This window comes from Ambystoma mexicanum (genome assembly GCF_040938575.1).
Source record: "Ambystoma mexicanum isolate Mex_15411 chromosome 12 unlocalized genomic scaffold, UKY_AmexF1_1 Mex_chr12_unloc.2, whole genome shotgun sequence".
NCBI lineage: Eukaryota > Metazoa > Chordata > Amphibia > Caudata > Ambystomatidae > Ambystoma > Ambystoma mexicanum.
In genome coordinates, this window is record NW_027182323.1 from 2,145,261 (window position 1) to 2,161,240 (window position 15,980).

Sequence of the window (15,980 nt, forward strand, 5' to 3'; positions counted from 1 at the left end):
CAGTGGAAAAAAACTGCCCGTCTGTAGACTTGGTAGTTTGAGGATGGTTTCGGCCATTAACTATTGTATAGATATATAAATTTAAGACACCTATAGACCGACGGCACAAAGTAACTCGAGGCCTTTGGCAATATCACGAGCCCTTTCGCCATTTCGGCTGAGTAGGCTGAGAAGCTTTCCGTGGACAATGATAGTGTAAGTCCATAAAAATCTGCAGTGGGTCTGAAGGAACCCGCCTTTCCAAGCATAACCCTTCTCATTCCCACAGGCAGCCAATCTGATGAAAAGACTGCAAGAGGCTGAAGAGGAAGGTGCGGTGATCCCGAAGCTCCAGAGAATAAAAAGATGCGAGCGGTGAGTGAAACAATAAACTTGTTACTTTGGCAAATGTCTTGTAGGCATTAGAACAAGTAAGGGAAAGGTAATGGAGGTTGGAGGAGAAAAAATAAAATAGTTAGAAGTAGAGAAGACTGCATATATATAAGGGGTAATGACTCGAGCATAAGAGATAAAAAGTGGTTACCGGGTGGGGGGGCACCCGAGAGAAAAACAAATGGATACCGAGGGGCACCCGAGAGAAAAACAAATGGTTACCGGGGGGCACCCGAGAGAAAAACAAAAGGATACCAGGGGGGCACCTGAGATAAAAATGAAAGGATTCGCCTTGTTCCTGCGCTTTAATACAGCGGTCAGAAGAAAGGTGAACTCATAGCCCACATGATGAGGGACAATTAGACTACGGTGACGTTTAAAGATGCATCAAAGGAGTTTGTTTAAACTCCATGACGGGGTATTGATTAGAAGGCAGGTATATGTATGACCAGCTGGTGTCCGTCTAGTCTGTCAAGTGTCTGTCATGTGTGTTCTGTTGTACGTCAAATGTAAAAGAACTGTATTGTCGATTGGTTGAAATGAAATTTGGGTTTACGCAATTCCGTAACTAAGAGGGAATCGTCAATGAATTGATGGTCTTGAGTAAATTGATAGTATACATTCTGGCGGGAAAGAGTGAATTGGAGCTTGCGTATTTGGTACTCGCTCATACTGTTGGTAGGATAACAAACTGTATAAATATTGTTGGTGACGAAATTAAGAATGGAGGAGGTTACCCCACTTGTGCATCTGTGCAAGCAACTACCTAAGCATGCACCTAAACTCAAAAAGTACAGCACAGAGAGGATTAAGGGTACCGCCCACAAGATGTTTATGCCTTGGCCACTGAATGGGTCCCTATCTAAAGCCGTCTTACAACATATGACGACTTATCTACATGCCACATACACAGGCAAAAAATTTGAACAAACGCCTTGCTGTTCTGGAACTGTTGAAAATGTTTGAACAGACGAAGGAGGAAGAACCACCCGCAGACTGGATATTAAATGTATGTACGGAGGGGGGTGAGATGCCTACCGGGCCACCAGCCCCGCCTGAGCCAGTCATCGAGGGAAGTAAGTCAGAGGGACTCTACCCGTTAAGAGAATTCAAGGCAGCCACAGGGTATAGTAATCCCGCATATGAGTCACCTACGTACAGTAGTGACGACAATAAAGGAAAGGAACAGGAAAACAATCTTGCCTCCGCAGTCCCAAGGGACAACGAGAGACACGAAGATGAAAGGAAGGACCAGTCACAGAGTTGTGCACCTCCTGATAAGGAGAGAGAGGGAAAGAACCGAAAGGGAAACAAAGGTAGAACTGATGAGATAACATTTGCAAAAGACGAATGGATGAGAGGACAGATATTGTTGAAACTAGATGGAAGAAGAAGTGATGATGTGAGACCGAGAGAGAGGTCTGATGAGACGAAAAGGGGAGAGAGAGAAAAAGAGATGGAAATAAGGGATGAAAGGATAAGAAGGAAGGATAGGCTGAAGCAAGAACAGCTATATCGCGAAGAGCAAGAGAAACAGCTTGATCGCAAACAAAAGGCAGCCTATGACCAGCACAAACAAAATAAGCAAAGGCTGGAAGAAGAGCAAAGGGTACATGAGAAGAGATTGAAGAGAAGAGAAGATGAGGAAATTAGAAGGGCAAAAGTACGTAGAAACAAAAGGATGAGGGAAGTAGATATGGTTAGCGAAGAAGCGAGGAAGCGCAAGGAAACAGATGAGGAAATAGAACGTAAGCACAGAGGGCACTAGATCTTGAATATTTGGAGCGGGAAGTTAAAAAACACAATCCTGTTGTAGAATGGGAAGACATAGAAGAATTATTTCCTGCAAATGACTCAGTACCAGGTACAAGTGGGACAAATATTGAGGATGATTTCGATACCAGAAGCATCGGGGAAACGATTGATAAAATATACAATGAGATGGGGCTAGAACAGATATCCTATGGGGGAAGGGAAGATGAGCGCTTGGAGAGCACTCACCTGTATGAGGATGTCACTCTAAGTAGTGGGAACAGGGGACTGTCCCTAGACAGGCTGGAGATTGGGGAGAACGAAGAAGATGCAAGACGTTGTGTAAACTAGGAGTATTCACAATCTGACTCCGGTGGGGAAATGGAGGATGAGGCACACGAAGAAGGGAGACGATGCGAAACTAGGACACCGAAGTCTGCTGCGCAGTCCGGCTGACATGAAGGAACACCCCACGGCCAGAGGGGGGCATCAGCACCTGCCTATGCAGACAGATTAAGGGCATTGCCAGGTAGATGGGAATGCTACCCCAGTGGTAGACAGGAGGACTATGGGAAGAGAGAAGGAAGTCTGCACATTCCAATTCCCACTACTAGAAAAAGGGGGAGCAAGACCACAATATATTCCATGGCCGCACATGGATCGGGAAAACCTGAAAAATAAGCTTCCAATGCTGACATCGGGAGCTGGGAAGTGGATACATGAGTTGGAGAAAATGACAGTGGGTGTCACCTTAGCCATAGGGGACATTAAGGGCCTCCTGATCGCCATACTCGGTGAAAGAGTAGACGATGTATGGAAATGGGCAGGGTACCCTAGGGTAACCATAATTAACACTTCCCATGACGGAGCGCCATTTAATAATTGTAGAGCTGCAGTGTGGAAAGCGCTATAAACACTGTACCCAGACACTTCGGATATGGGAGCTATAATGACTCAGAAAATGAAAGAGTCAGAGGATCCGTTGATTTATATCCAGAATTTTCAAGACGCGTGGGTGCTCGAAATGCATGAGTCTTGGACGAAATCTATCCCTGTATTCTGCCATATATTGTGCCACGGGTTGCCTGAACCGGTGCAAAAACAGCTCAAGAAATTGGTAGGAATAGAAGCTAAACCTTGGGCTGAAATACAGTTAATTATTGCACACTACTGTAGATTGCTGCAGGAAAAGAACCGGAAAAAGGAGGCAACTCGTAAGGGTGAGGAGGCGAAGCTGGTGCAAAAGAAACTTTCAAAGTAGGCTCTCCAGGGAGCAATGCTGACAAACCCAGCTGAACCTAGCACACAATCAACACCTAACCCATCCCAGAATAACCAGGGTAGCGTGGGTTTCTACCCGACGGGTAGGGGTTTCGAAGGAAGAGGAAGGCAGAATAATCAGGGAGGGTTTCGAGGTAACCAAGGAGGGTTTCGAGGTAACCAGGGAGGTTTTCAGACAAACTAAGGTGGATTTCAAAACACAGATGGACAGTCCAGCTACGCCAGATGGACAGATGGCCCGACCACCGCCAGTCTGTTGGCTGTGTGGAATGACAGGACATGTGGCACGTATGTGCAGAAACCAAGGCATGTGGCAAAATGGCCAAGGAATGGGAACAGGCATGATGAATCAGCCTGCCGTCCCACAACAGGGCAGTGCACAAAATCACACCGTGCAGCAGTAGGCGCCAGGCTTACAGCAAGGTGCACAGCAAGTAGCTCAACCCTCGAACATGCGGAACTTGCCACAGGAACAATCCCAACAGGCACCGCAGCAAATGCCTCAGGGCACTAACTCCGGAGGGGGAGTCAACCCTGGAAATGGGGGAAATCCACAAGTATACAGTGGGAGAAACTTATATATGAAATAGGACAGTTCACAGAGACTCTGATGTGCTCTATCCTATCAGTGACACCAGACCCTAATAGGGAACCTAGGGTGAATGTCATCATAGGGGGGTAAAGAATATTCCTTCTTAGTTGACACGAGTGCAAGTTTTCCTTGTCCGGCGAGGCCATAGACACTCAGAGTTTCACAGGAGCTCACAGTAGAGTTCCCTTTACAGATGCGCTCCCAGTCTCTGTAGGAGAGTGCAATATGAATGTACCCTTATTGTATTCGCGTCAGACCCCAGTAAACATCCTGGGTCGGGACTTGATGACAAAGTTGAATATGACAATCTCGTTTACCGAGAATGGTATAGTGTGCTCCACTCCAGGGATGCACTATTCAAACGTGTGCCAAATGATCAGAGCATACTCAGGATGTATAGCCATGAGAGCTATACCGTTAGAGCCAGAAATCTTTTCATATGGCGTGCGGGTGCTCATGGCGGGTTTGCTAGGCCTCGCAAATGAAACTATGAGAACCCCTGATGAGTTCCTATTCAGACCAAGAATACCTATGCATGAAGAAGAGGCACAAGTGTTTCCCTTGATGATACAATCTGCCGCAGTGCGAGGGAAAGTGGTATTGGTCGAAGGATACGATGATGAAGGTAGACAATGGTGTGCGGTTATCGCCATCGAAGAAGGGTATCGAGTGACTGACATCACCGATGACGATCTGTTCGAAGAACAACATGACCTAGAAGAGACAAGGGTGGAAGTGAGTCTCATATTTTGGGTCAAAATTATCAAACAGGAGGTGCCACAGGGAATGATGTTGCCACTGATACGTCCAGAATACTTTGAAGATGACATGGCCCAAGTACCTGTCACAATATGGACTGCAGAGCCCTATGACTTAGGCCTCCTTAAAGGGGCAGGTGAAGTGAAAATTAAATTAAAACCAGGAGCAATTTTACCAAGAGCGCGTCAATATTCCATGTCCAGAGAAGCAGATGAAGGGATCGCGAAAACAATTTCCGCCATGATGGAGCAGGGCATCTTAGTGACGTCAGAATTGCCTTGTAACACAGTGATTTACCCTGTCAAGAAATCGAAGGGAGGGTCTTGGCGTTTAATTCAAGATTTAAGGGCATTAAACGATATTGTTGAAGCCGAGTTCCCTCTAGTCCCGAATCCATCTACAATCATATGTAACATACCCACTGAGGCAAAATATTTCACATGATTGACTTGAAAAATGCGTTTTTCTCAATCCCGTTGCACCGTGACTCACAAGACCTGATGTCATTTACCTTCAGACCAATGCGCCTGCAAAGCACGAGGTTGCTACAGGGGTATTGTGAGTCTCCATCCATTTTCAACAGAGTCATGCTAATTGACCTAAGCAATATTGCAGTAGACAGTGTCGTTTTGCAGTATGTGGATGACATTCTGATCTGCAGCGCCACTGAGGAACAATGCAGGCGCAACTCTGACAAGCTACTTACTATCTTGGCTGAGAAAGGATATAAAGTTGATAAGGAAAAGTTACAATACTGTTAACAAGAGGTGCTGTACATAGGCCAGCTGATCTCACACAAAGGGAAAAAGGTAACCCCGGAAAGGGTTGAAGCTATCATGAACACGGCTAAGCCGCTCACGATAAAACAAATGCAAAGCTTCTTAGGCCTGTGCAATTATGTCAGAGCATGGGTCTTCGACTACAGCTCGTATACCAAGCCCTTGCTTCAGGCCCTAAAGAAGGCTCGGGCGACAAAAGAGAAAATCGAATGGACTGAGGCAATGGAGAAGGGGCTTGCAGAACTCAAGGGGGCGATTTGTAAGGCCCCAGTTATCGGGAATCCTAATAATGCAGAGGAATTCTACCTGTTCTCACATACCGATGGCAATTTTATGACCGCAGTACTCACTCAGCGAACCTCGCTGGGGTATAAGCCCCTAGCATATTACAGCGGGAGTCTGGACCCGGTTATGAGAGGCCACTTCCCATGCAAACAAAATCTAGCTGCCGCCGCATTCGCCATTGAGAAGGCATCATCCATTGTGATGGGGTGCTCCATGACATTGTGCGTCGAGCACTCGTTATTCGCCATACTAGAGAAGCCAAAGGGCACGCTGACATCTCAGAGAGCATCTGCATATGAGGTGATCATCTCTAACCCATCGATCAAAATAGTTCGATGTAAAATGGTAAACCCAGCTACGTTCATAGCTGAGCCAGTCACAGAGGGAGAACCTGTACATGACTGTGCGAATTATGAGGAATTTTATGACGAAATCCCCAGGGTAAAGGAAAACGCCCTCGCAGGTGGTGAGATCGTGTTCAATGACGGTTCATCGAGAATCGATCAAGAGGATGGACAAAGATACACAGGCGTGGCCGTGGTAAAACACCTAGCGAATGGAGAGTTTCAGGTACTCGTCAGTGCGCGAATACCAACTGACTGCTCTGCGCAAGCTGCAGAACTATTGGCGCTGATACTTGCCATTCAGAATCATGCAGACCAGGAAGTGACGGTGTACAGTGACTCCGCCTATGTGACATCTACCGTGCACGCAGGTCTAGCATGCTGGAAAAGGAGGGTCTACCTCCGAGCGGACAGCACGCCAGTACAGCATGCAGCCTTGTTGAACAGGCTGATAAAGGCACTACAGCTCCCTGTGGGCATAGCGGTCGTGAAGTGCGCCGCCCACACCAAGGGGACAGATTTCCTGTCACGTGGAAATCATGAAGCGGACACGGAAGCCAAGCGCATGGCATCCAAGAATGAAACAATCATGGACGTGGAGGTGGCACGTACCCATGAGCGTATGATGGTATCACGAGCCACACCTGAGGCTTATAGCAACATGGGACAGACTCAGCTAATGGAACTCCAAGGGGAGGCACCTCAGGAGGAGAAGAATTTGTGGAAGCGTCGAGGGTGTTCCTTAAACCCCTCTGACAGTTTGTGGAGCCAAGACAGCACTGGTAAACCAGTACTGCCTTTCGCCATACTAAAGATAGCATTGGAGCAATTGCACTACCCTATACATATGTCAAAAGAAAAAATCGCTGCAACGCTCGCAGAAGACTGGTTTACACCGAATTTAGCAGAGCATGTTGCGTTCTTCATGGTGAACTGCATAATCTGCCAGCAATTCACCGCGGGGCACACATTAAAAGTAGTGAGAGGAGTTATTCCCCAGCCAAATGGGCCATTCCAGCACTTGCATATTGACTATGTCAACATGATTCAAGTATGCAATGGGTACAGGTATTTAATTGTGGTGGTGTGTCCATTCTCTAGGTAGATAGAAGCAGGTCCCTGTACACACCCAGACCCTACCTGTGCTGCCAAATTTATGGTGAGGGAAGTGTTCCTTAGATGGGGGGTGTGCGAGGTAATGAGGTCAGACAATGGGGCTCACTTTGTTAATGCAGTGGTCGAGCAGATCAGCTTGTTGCTTGGTATAAAGCACAAGTTCTCGTCGGCATATTATCCGGAGGGGAACGGCATATGTGAGAGGCTCAACAGCTTGCTAAAAGAGAGGATAGCCAAGTTGAAGCTCACATTAAAAAAGGGATGGTTGCACTGTCTACCACTTGCATTGAATGCACTTTGGAACCAACCCGGCTCCAACCATCATCTCACGCCGCACGAGATAGTCACAGGCAGAAGAATGAGGACATGGGGCATTGCTAGGGGGGCTAAAGGGGCTATAGCCCCTGATCTTTTGATTGTAGCCCCGGATAGAATCTCAGGAGCTACAGCCCAAAGACTAGCTAACTCCCAGTCCCAACAGTTCCGACATCAGCTTAGCCCCGGGTCTTTTCCAGACCTAGCAACTCCCCTGATGAGGACCCCACTTATCCCCGAGATAGAGCTAGGGGTGATGCCAAGCCAACAAAAGAGGTCTTGGGGACAGAGATGCAGGATTACTTGAACTGTATGACATCCAGCGTCATCACCTGCTCGGGATTCTTCTATGAAGTCTTCAAATTAAGACCTGAGTAGGGTTTGATATCGACTGGACAGTTGAAATACTTGCATGCAAGGAAGGACAGAAGCACACAATAGCAAGTATTGTGCATAGAAAACACACAAGATAAGATAAACACCCTACTCCCTTTATAGTGACTTATTGGACTGAGATACCATTTACACCGTCGACCTCCTGGCGCAATGGTAGCGCGTCTGACTCCCGATCAGAAGGTTGCGTGTCAGAGGCGTTGCTAGGGGGGGCTTAGGGGGCTATAGCCCTGGGTCTTTTGGTTGTAGCCCCGGATAGAAGCTCAGGGACTACAACCAAAATTCTATAGCTAGCCCCGAATCCCACCACTCCAGACGTTAGCTTAGCCCCTGACCTTTTCCAGAACTAGCAACACCCCTGTTGTTTGTTCCAATCACGTTGGGGTCAATTCGCTTGTTTCTGTTTCAAAAGTAACGATTTCAGGTTTGTTAGCTTCCGAGCTGTCGTGAAACACGTTTTCTAGAAGTTCCATTTTTATAATATGGTTTTAGAACACCTAGGTCAATGTTTTTATTTTCTGCTGAAAAAACAAAATGTCGTGTTTGCAGACAAACACTAGTAGTCTGCTGATTTACAGGCCAAATATTATGACCTTCCACCGATTAGTCACACACAGCACATTGCAAACCCACATATCGCGTTTACCTGCATTGCTAAAAAAAAAAAAAAAAAAAGAACTGGACACCTTCAGGGCTGCCTCTTAAAGTTGCAACTGCCCTGTCATTATGATGGCTGTGTATGCTGTACTGCAGACTACCGCCCGCTAGAAAGCCAGAGTGGCGCAGTTTTGTTCTAGCAAATGGTCACTTAGTGTTAAGGCAACCCATGCAGGCAGTTTGGCGCTTTGCAAATGCCAAATAAGCACGCCACTTCAGCGGTCAAGTTACTAACAGGTTAAATTTGACAGAGGATTATCCACGAAGGGCAAAGCGAAAGGAGGGACTCAAGGACTTATGTTTTTTGTGTTGCAATATGTCAACCTGTCTCTCGCACCAGGTTCAGTCACAGCTGTACTATTGCAACTGCTGATCAGTTAAAAGCTTGTATTGGATTTTTCTCTGTGGGAATGTTCTTGCCTCTTTCCTCTGGCATCCACTTAAGTGAATCACCTGTTCTGTTAACTTGCTAAAATGACATCTTTCCATGCAATCTTTCTACTTGCCTGGTGTTTACCTGTTCTTAATTCAAAGCTTTGTCGAAACATTTTTCAAAAGAAGGACGTTTCTGAAAGTTCAGAATTTTTTCTGGACATTGCCCTCCCACCATCAGCAGCAAATCTCTTTCCATTTCGCTTACGCGAGCTGACCCAGTATTTCAATAAGAGCACCTGGAGACTGACTGCCCCTGGGTGGTAGCGGTGTGCGGTATAAATCAACATAACATAACGTTAACATAAATATTTTGAGTCCCCCAGACCTGCCATCAACACAATATAATTTCAGCCATCAAGTTTCTTCCATCCCGATGAAGTTAGACAGGTGCTGTGATTGCGAGGAATCCGACCATCCGCACGGTAGGTGTGCGCTCACCTGGGATTTAGTTTGTATATGACAGGAGGCGTACAGAATACATCTCCAGAAGGTGGAGTGCCAAAACGTCCCCCTGCCATCATCAGCCTAATTAACTAACAAAGCCTCTATGGATCTGCCCTGTCCTTTTGTGGAGCCTTGTAGCTGGTGGCAGCAATTTGCATACTAATAAGAGAGTAATTCAAACAGGCCCACATGGGGCCTGGCTGCAGAGGCTAACAACGGAGACAGGAAACCCCAACAACCTGTCTTATGTACTGTGTCAACCTGAAGCCAGCTCCCACCCTCAGTATCGATTAACAGTGAACTCTCATGTCTGGGACTGCATGTTTACAGTAGTTCTCCCTGCAGGGGGACCCCATTCATAAGGTACGAGTATGTGGTTTGCAGATGCCAGAAAGTCTAGTCTCGTTGCAGCTTGAAGGGAGACCTGCTGCTATTAATCAGGAACCACAGAGAGCTCCATTGACCAGAGAGACCCTTTGCTCCCCAACAGACAGGAAGATGGGTGGGACTTAGTATTAGATATTTTCACCCCTTTACCTTTTCTGTTACAAAGCACTCTGGTTATGACCTCACGCATACAGGAGATTGTTGGTGGGCACCCAGTATTGGTTTATTAACGTTGACTTAGCCTACACCAATCCCTGTGGTCCATTTGGCTTTAAAAGAGGGCCAAGCCCCTCATTTGGAAGATCATCTGAAGGCTTCACTAGAAGCAGAAAGCAGAACTCATCATTAGACCCTGGCTGGAGGTACAGTCTGCCTTACATGTTCCGCCAGTGAAGGAAGGTCAGGACCTCCAAGAGGGGCTGGCTCTATACTTTGGTTGTTGTGGTGTTGCCCCTTTAAATGTATGTGACACTACTTTGTCATGACTGCGAATAAAAGGAGCCTCAGCCGGCACGTGTGCCAGAACGGCGGCAGACTCCATGAATGGCACTTCTGTCTCTGTGTCTTATTATTGGGCCTGCAGGCTGACGCCTTGTGACCATGGTACTGAATCCCTGCTGATCTAGGTGCCCCCAGATCAGCATGTGTAACCTGGGAGCCCTCAGGCCACTGTCCTGCTGTGTGACCACCGCACAACTGCTCGTCTGTGAGCCCCCGACAGCCGATGTCCCAGACGTGTGATCATGGCAATCAGGGTGATCCCTGTAGCTGTCCATGCCTTGTGACCAGGGCACTATCTGTGTCTGCTGCGTGCCCCGAGCACTGTTCGGGCTGGCCTGTGTACCACAGGTCCAGCCTACAACAGGTGTCAGGGATCCTTGCTCTGTTCCGGAACAAGGGATGAGTTCCAGGGAGGCTGAGGCTGTGCTAGATCAACCTGTAGGTCCTAGGCAGGCTTCCTCTGTACTAGAACAGCCGGGTGTGCTCGGTAGGGACAGCATCAACTCACTCTGTCGCAGGGAGAGTCTTGTCAGAATATTTGTACATTACCACAGATTATCACACTTTTATTATATGATGGACAACACATCATACTGTGGGTGTATGCCGAACACTCATACGGTCATTTAAATATTTCACAAGTTGTAGAAATCTAAGTGCACATTCTGCACAAGGACTGCACTGTGCGCAAATGTGCCCAAGCTCAGCCGGGAGAAAAGGCAAGTGAGGAACACACAATCAGCAAACTCAAAGGGGATCATTTTCAAATGAACTAGAGCATAATTGGAAGTGTAAAATGTTTGTACTCTTTCCTTTTGCGCTCCAGTTTATTTTACAGCCGTCTTGCGGTGCAGGAGAGCAGCAAAGCAGAGTTTGCATTTCTGCTTTGCTTTCTTCTTCCGTCTCAGGTGAGCATTTGGTTTTACGCCTGCATGAGATGTTCCTGCAGGTGTAAAACCAGAGACTCCAGTGGAATAGGCCTTGCTTTTACACATGGTGTACAGAAGGGGGAATCCATTATAAATCACTACCTTTTGCAGGCGCTATTTAATGTCTCTCAAAGCAGAGAGACAAAGTAGAGTGAAGGTGATTTCGCCTTGCTTTCCTCTTTACTTTTACGCTGACCCCTAAGAGTCTTTTCTGAACAGAGGCCAATACAACAGCCCATAACATGGCGTTTCCAAGTGATCTTCTTCCAACATGGCAGCCTCATGGCAATGGGGAACTAAGAAAATGCTCCATGCCTGGATTGTGTGATTGGTCAGAATATAGGAAATCTTCATGTACATGAAAAGCTAATGGCCTGATTTACAACCTTGTTTTTCAATTGGAAAACACCATTGAACAATGCGTTGTAAATCAGTTCCTAAAAGTAGTAAATGTAAAGGCTATGGTGATTTTTTAAATATTCGTAGTGCATGGATGAGCCCATGGTCAGAGCGGGTTCCATGGTGTAATGGTTAGCACTCTGGACTTTGAATCCAGCGATCCGAGTTCAAATCTCGGTGGGACCATAAGAAGCCATATCTTTTTGAGACTTGCAATAGTTTTGTCTCACTTTCTTTCCTCCCTTGTTCATTATCGCACTACTAATGCTATCAAATGATACATTTATTTCCATTTTCCTACAGTAGCGATTTCCAATTGTTCCTTTTTGTCCTAAATATTAAAACGAGGTAAATAGATATGTTCTAAAAAACATTTTTTAAAACTTTTTTTATTTGCATTTTCAACACACAACCAACAAATAACCACTAAAACAACGACACACTTCACATTTCTACTGGCACTTTCGCTTGGAGTTTTATCTTGTTTACTCGGATCACGTCGAGGCCTCCTCCTCCTCAATCTGTATTGCTCGTCCTTTCCTCAATATGCTCTCTTGGTGCGGGTGGACCATGCTGTCTTCCCCTTGAGACCTTTCACCCCTCATAGTTGGGGCCCCCGTATGGGCTGTTGAACCCTCTTCCGAGCCTCTGGGCTCGCCTGTGCTGTCTCCCCCTTCGTTCCCAAACAGGTCCTGCACAAGGGTGTTCCACGCCAGTACCATGGCCCCACTGTCCTCTTCCCTTCTTTGCGTGGCCCTTATCCACACTGATGATTCGGCTATCGCCCATTTCTGTAGGTCTTCCCACCACCTCTCTGCGTAGGGTCCTGTACTTGTATTTCACCCCATTGCCATGCAGCGTTCTGCCAGTATCGTCATCAGGTCTTTTATTTTCGCAAGGTGTGTTCTCTGCTTGCCCCCTCTGCAGGTGAGACTCTGGTGTCCATGCCTGCATTTGGATTCCTCCCTTCGATGCCTTCTCCTTGATAGTATCCCAGAAGTGCGTTATCCTCGGGCATGACCAGAACATATGCAACATATCCACCAGCTCTGCTGCGCAGCGCGGGCATCTCCTGGTCTATCTGTTCCCCATGTTCGACATTCTCTTGGGCGTCGGATATGCTCTGTGTATGAGGTAGAGCTGCGTCTGCCTGAACCTTGCGTTCCTGGAGACTCTCTTGGCATACCAGATGTTAGGCAGAATTATATGCAGTACCCTTTGGGAACACCACACACAATTAAGACTACAATTGACAGTACAATTTCACATTTAGTACAAGCCTGTACTACACAGTTAAAGTGGTAGCAGTGGCTGAGCAGCCAGACTTATCTCAAGAGTAAGTGAGCAGTATCAAATAGTTACACAAAGGACAGCAATTACTATGATTCAGGCAAACACTGTCTCAAGGTTTTCAAGTAAAAGAATATACATTTATTTCACTCTTTAGTTGCATACCAGTTCACTAGTCTAAGAGTTTAAAAATCAAACCCATAATACACCACACAACTCCCAATAAGTTCCAGACAAGTTAAGCTCACAAAATGAAGTTGGAGCAAAATGGCACTCCAGCATTTAAAAAGTGAGGGAAAGACAAAGTTAACTGAAATTGAATTACACCAACAGGTACGTACTCAGGGCAATCGAACAAGAGAGACTACAATGATAAAATCAGATGGAAAAGGCTTACGTTAGGAATTTACCTTGACTCCACCCTATCACTCAACAGACAAACCAATTCAGTTGTCTCGGCATCCGCTTACACATGTAAGCTTATCACAGCATGTCGCCCCTTCCTCACCACACAGAACTGTACTATCCTAGCCAGGACATTGGTTATGTCCAAACTAGACTATTGTAATGCCCTATATCTTGGGGCCAGCCAACATAACCTGAACAAGCTTCAGGTTACACTAAATAATGCAATTAGAGCTGCCCTCAACATCTCCAGATCCTCTCACATCTCCGATACTAGGAGAAGTTTACACTGGCTATCAGTGACACAAAGTATTGCGCTGAAATCTCTCACGCTCACACACAAATGTCTGAACAACCAGGCCCCCACCTATCTCTCCACGCGCTTCTCGCACTACACACCTACCCGTCTACTCAGATCGGCTCAAGCACACACTCTGACCATCCCCAGATACAAACTGCAGAAAGCTGGGGGAATCAGCTTCCGTGTCCTTGCTTCCAAACTTTGGAATTCTATTCCCTTACCTATTAGATCCATACATTCCCCTACCATTTTCAAACAAAGAACCAAATTATGGTTAGTTTCTAATGTTGTCTAAATGACCAATGTATTACAGGCTCATATTCTACCTCTGCTTGTATATTTCCTTGCTACTTGTAGATATTGCGATATGCACTCTGTAATTAAGTACATCTACTCTGTGACTGTAGATACTCTTGTACATTATACTGTTTCTATGCCAAAATGTAACCTGTACTGTAAATATGCACCCACTTATTGACACATAAATATGCAATTATGTGTCAAGATATGCGCCCGGTTGCCCTCGGGCCTGGCTGCGCTATATAAATAAATAAAATACAAATACAAATACAAATTAGGGCCAAAGTGAATAGGTCAAAAGTATTTTGCTCAAGATAATACAGTTCAGGGTAGTTTGCGGTAAAGTTCGTGGCACGGTTTCCAGACGAGGCTGGTTGGTAGAAAAGGTAGTTCAAAGAGAAGAGAAGGACAAGCCTTCGGATTGGAGAAAGATTTCAAACACTTTCACAGTGGCTGAACGAAACGAACAACCGGATTTGCACAGTACCTTAAAACGGAGAGGGCGCTGTAGCTGAGGTAGACGTTCCTGGTGGTTCCTGCAGGCTCACGGTTCCTGAAACGACTGTCGGACTGATCAGAAGTAGGAAGACTGGAGGGTCCTGCACTACCCAGGGAAGAAACCAGCAGTAGAGCAAAGCAACGAATAATAGGTGCGCTCCTTTAAACCCAAGCAGGGTCCGACCTTCCTGGCTATCCAGCCCACTGTAGCTCGGTACAGCAAATTTGACCAGAGGAAGGGTCTGGCTTGCAGTTTGGGTGAACTGGTTGGTCCCACCAGCTCAAGGGAACAAGTTTCCTGGAGGATCTTCTCTGCTGTCGGATTCTGGAGATTCGGACCTGCAGCAGGGCTTCACCGGTCAGTTCAGTCGTTGTAAGGGTCCTCATCCATCAGTTCCTCATTGGTTCTTTCGTTCCAGTGGTGACTCTGCTCTTCCAGTCTAAGAGACCTGCTTTTTATGCAGTTTTCCCCCATTCATACAGCCTGGCTGTCAATCACACAGCAGGGTGGCTGTCCTGGCAAGGACAGTCACCCAGCCAATCAAACAGGAGTGCGACATGGGTTTCCTAGGGAACCCATGGCAGGGGTCCTAAAACCCCTCCCTCACATCCTGCCTACCCAGACTATCAGGCACCTAAAGGAGGCCTTCTGTGTGGAAGCCTGCGAAAAGGCGATGAAAAAAGGGACCAAGCCTGGTTTGACGCGCAGAGTAAAACAAGTGAAAGACATGTACAAAAAGAAATGGCGAATAAAACCAGCCGGAACCGTAATAAAATATATGTGGTCAAGCGGGTTTATGTTTGAGGCTAATATGATAGCCTAAAACAATACCATGGTTATTTGAGAAGATACCACTGCCACCAGCCAAGTCTTGATGTAAAGGTAGTGAAACAATGCTCCAAGAGACACAGACAAAAAGGGATAATATTGAACCCTTTCCAATACTCCATGTAAAATGGGGTGTACTGGGTCTGTGGTAAAGGTGACTAAATAAAGTTAATGGCAACTTTATATTTTCTGTGGGACAGTAGTCAGCCCCAGAAAATGGAGTCAGTGGGAAGTCTAAGAGACAACCCTGTGTCAGTGCACTGAAGGTGCTGTGTAACACACATGGAAGAATATGGTGCCAGGGAGTAGGTGAGGTTCCAGTGCCCAAGATCACACAAAAAGTAGAAATACACATAGCAAAGCACATGTAAGAGTGGGAAAAAAGGCTCTCACTCTTACCAGGTGAAAAAATAAATCCTAGAAATCCAGCAAAGCTGCTGAGGGACTCAGTAGGTAAGGGAAATTAACCATTTATGAGAATTCTCCCTAACACCGGAGGACTCTGCTCCATTCTTCATTCGAGAAGGGTTTCCGAAGCTCCTCCTAAAATATCATCTACGTACTGCAGCACAACACTTGGCAGATCGATATTGCTTAGGTCCATCTGCAGGACCCTA

At 46.4% G+C, this 15,980-nt stretch overlaps 1 non-coding gene across 1 annotated transcript; it reads left to right on the top strand.

The window, feature by feature from the left end:
* Positions 1-11,854: 11,854 nt before the first annotated feature.
* Positions 11,855-11,926, top strand: TRNAQ-UUG (transfer RNA glutamine (anticodon UUG)). The gene has a single exon. It is a non-coding gene; the product is annotated as a tRNA-Gln (tRNA).
* The last annotated feature ends 4,054 nt before the right edge of the window (positions 11,927-15,980 follow it).